Source organism: Mastomys coucha, unplaced genomic scaffold, assembly GCF_008632895.1.
Source record: "Mastomys coucha isolate ucsf_1 unplaced genomic scaffold, UCSF_Mcou_1 pScaffold15, whole genome shotgun sequence".
NCBI classification, from domain to species: domain Eukaryota; kingdom Metazoa; phylum Chordata; class Mammalia; order Rodentia; family Muridae; genus Mastomys; species Mastomys coucha.
Window position 1 is genome coordinate 71,009,479 of NW_022196897.1, and position 3,778 is coordinate 71,013,256.

General features: G+C 41.8%; 1 protein-coding gene and 1 long non-coding RNA gene across 4 annotated transcripts in view; one reads left to right on the plus strand and one right to left on the minus strand.

Moving 5' to 3' along the window:
• LOC116090391 overlaps positions 1-598 on the plus strand; it is a 1,839-nt gene extending 1,241 nt beyond the window's left edge. Inside the window, exon 2 of the long non-coding RNA XR_004118670.1 lies at positions 341-598. This is a non-coding gene — a long non-coding RNA (uncharacterized LOC116090391). The remainder of the gene's footprint in view (positions 1-340) is intronic.
• Positions 1-3,778, minus strand: part of Tfpi (tissue factor pathway inhibitor) — a 49,109-nt gene that overhangs the window by 41,112 nt on the left and 4,219 nt on the right. Inside the window, exon 1 of one of the 3 annotated variants that reach the window (XM_031370817.1) lies at positions 1,313-1,369. The exons of 1 other annotated variant lie outside the window; for it this stretch is intronic. The gene's annotated coding sequence lies outside the window, so the exon portion shown is untranslated. Of the gene's footprint in view, positions 1-1,262; positions 1,370-3,778 lie in introns of those variants that run through there. One more of the 3 variants, XM_031370818.1, reaches the window with a different exon arrangement.

The window sequence follows — 3,778 nt, forward strand, 5'->3', positions numbered from 1 at the left end:
AAAAAAAAAAAAAAAATCTGCCCCGTTGTTTTCTTCCCTGCCAAGAAATCTCTGTCATATTACATTGCTTCTATTATGCCAATAACGTTTCAAGCTTTGTTTTGCTGTGGCTCAAAGGTCTATTCTGACTGTTTACAGACATTTGCTAACTGCTTCTCTACAATGAGAACTTCCTTGTAGAATGCAGACGGTGGTCATTCTCTAAACCTTTAGACTCTTTTTCTGTGCTTAAAACAACTCATGTAAACTTCAGGGGTTCCATCTGTCACTGCTCAAAAGTACCAGGAGATCCCTTGCTGTTGGTAAGCCAAACGTAATTGTTCCTTGTCTCTCTCTTCAGGTTCACTCAGCAAACCAGACGCTGCCCCCCACCCCCACCCCCAGCCCAGCCTTTAACTTGGAATTCCGGCTTCAACCCTTCCCATCTAAGAAGCAGCTACAGACAAGAGACACTACATCACCCTTTATCATCAACAAAAGCCTGGAATATTAGTTCTCTCAGCTGTCCAAATATACGGGAAATGAGCTCAAGCTAGACTATACGAAGATTTCTGGAGGCTAAATAAAAGCCACCATGCCTCGGGAACTTTTGAAAGCAGTTCCCATCATCCAAAAGTTGTTCTTTCCCTTACCTCTGGCAGAAGTGACACATGGCTCCATTGACATATACCTATGGCTGCATATCACAGCCCATGCTGGCCTCCAAACTCCCTCCGTCCCTACTCACAAGTACTTGTTATGAATTTCAAAGCCCCCAGGACCAGTCTCTCTCGCCACACCCCAACATGCCCTCCTCACTAAACTCTAGTCTCCATCTCCCACTATTTCCACTCCTGCTCTCTCCTGCCCTGCTCTCCAGCTTCCCTAACCCTGGCCATGTCAAGTCTGCTAGCCATGTCCAGTCTACTTCTTTCTCTCTGCTATGAACTCATCCAGATGCCTCTGGCTGCTCTCTTTCTCCCCCTCCCCCCCTTCTCTCTATCTCTCTCTCTCTCCCTCTCTCTCTCTCTCTCTCTCTCTCTCTCTCTCTCTCTCTCTCTCTCTCTCTTTCATATCTACAATAAAAATTTAACCATATCATGGAACAATCATGTCAGCAGTTTCGTTGCTGCATCCCCTCGCACACAAGAGTGAAACACATGAACCTTTGGAAACATGCTCAAAACACATGCTCAAAGCACATGCAATCTGTAAGATTATGTTAGATTAAGGCAGAGCTGTAGAGAGATGGGAGAAGGAAAGAAAGATAGGCTTGGTCTGACCTTAGGTGGGACCATGTTTATTCACAGCAAGAAAGGGCTTTATCACTCACGTGTGCAGATGGCCAAAATGCCTTCAGAAGAAGATAGGATGAGGCCCCTTATAGGGGCGGAAATGACTTCCATTGTCCACAAGGGAAGCTGGGAAGTGTAGTCTTTCAGTAGAAAACTATTATTACAAACTCTGAGAGGATATAAAAAATGCAGGGCAGAGGGGTATAGCTGTCTTTTTGCAAAGGAGGGTGTTTGTCGGAGTGGTTGGTTCAAGGTCCATTGAAGAGGGGACTCTCTGGTCACTATGCAAAGAGTTTTAACTTGATCACCCCCATGGAACATTTGAATGTCATCCTGTATTCCTGAAGAGACCTGAAAAATTATGATTAGAGGACTGTAAACAGACTATTTTGGTTGCAGAGTAAATCTGAGAGGTTTTCCAGGAAGACTGCGGAGTAGGGAGAAGCTGAGGTGAAAGAGACAGAGTGGACCAGTGAGAGAAGGTGGCCATAGAGTGGATTTAAGGTGACAGTGACTAGTCCCATTGCAAGAATTGTTGCCAAAAAATGAGCTGTACAAAGCAGCAGAGAACCAAAGGAAGGGAACAGAAGAAAATAGCGGACAAATGTAGGGAACTGTGTCTGGCCTAGGACAAAAGAAATGAAGGCCTCTTTCACTTAGTTTCTCCACAGCACACAAAAGGTCTTTTTGGATGATGTATCAGAAATGGACAGAGCTGTTGTAGGGTAAGAGCTATTGGGAAAACTTATATGGGACATTTTGTTTGGCTATAGGGCCAAGTTCAGTAAACATAACATTTAAAAGACAAGGTAAAAACATAAGTGTGAGGATAATAAAGAGGAAAGCAGAGATCCAGTGAAGGGCCAGAGGGGAGTGAGCCAGAGCCCACACACAGGAGGCCTGTACTTGAATTGTTTCTGGCCCCTGTCTCCAAGCCTCATCTCAAACCATTTAGGATTTGTTGGCCTGAAAGCAGCGAATATCCCCAAGGAGAGCACAAATCCCACCGGGGTGGTCACATCTAGTCCTCTTGAGCTTTGGAGCACAACATCAGTCCTGAGAGACTTCAGCTAATCTGAGCTGGTGAGACACAGAGGTTGACACAAGGAGGCTTTAATCCAGACGGTTTAGTTCTGACTCCAAAAACCAATGTCCAGAGTGGCAAAAAGAGGGACGACTTGGATGACCCATGGCCCATTAGTCCCCTACTTGAGGTCATCCAAACTGCTTTGAAGGGTTTAGGGGCATCAATCACTTAGTAACTGCTTCAAGGCTGACAGAGGAGCAAAGAAGAGACCAGCAGGTAGGGTGTCTCCAAAGAAGGTCCATCCGAGGGGCCATGATAAAACTTAACAGCTGGCAAAGATCCAGCAAATAAGTCAGGAGGTAAAAACTGTACAACTTTGTGGGGAACATTAACAAACAATATGAGGAAAACTTTTACATCAAGATTAACATGGGTTAAATAATGGTAAGTATAAAGTTAGCCCAAGGTTAAATGCAGTTATATGATGACTGGACCATGCACCAGCACTCTATAGAAGGCAAAGGCATCTGTAATTAGCTGCTTGTTACGTAAGACTCCTGCATACTGAACAAGTACCTGGAAGCAACTGTGAACGAGGTCAGTTAACATAACACCTGATGTGGAACAAATTGTTAATTTATTAAAAAATGCAGCTGCTAAGATGGTAGCTCATGGAACTAATCTCTTCCTTCCCTTATCAATTACTTATCCCTCCTTCTCATTACCTACTAGGATTGATTATACATCAATTTTATAGAAATTTATATGTGGCTTAAATCTCCACAGCTATCATATTTATATCTAACTCCTTATTTACAAGAAATTATAGAGTTGATAATGATGGGAAGGAAGTGTCTTAAACAACTTACTGGTAAAGAGCCTGTAGAAATTATTGTGCCATGAAATAAAATGCAGGTTGATTATTTGTTTCATGCTGATAATAATTGGCAGGTAGTATTATTATACAGGACTTACCATTATCCCAAAGATCACCTTTTAAGATATTTTAAGTCTTTCCTTTAAACCCATGAATATGACCTAAAAATTCTATGTCTAATAATCTTTTTTGTTGTTGTTTTTTTGTTTTTTTTTGTTTTTTGTTTTTCGAGACAGGGTTTCTCTGTATAGCCCTGGCTGTCCTGGAACTCACTCTATAGACCAGGCTGGCCTCAAACTCAGAAATCTGCCTGCCTCTGCCTCCCAAGTGGTAGGATTAAAAGCGTGTGCCACCACACCCGGCTATGTCTAATAATCTTATAGAGATTTCTTATTAATGCTTTTATAGATGGCTTTTCAAAAGGATAAGGAGCATATGTTTTATATACAAACTCTACGTCATCCATAAAAAAGATTGTTACCCACCACTGGCTGTACCCTTAACAGTCTGAACTCACTGTAATCAACCAGCTTTTTTATTATTATTATTATTATTATTATTATTATTATTATTATTATTATTATTTTAGATATTTTCTTT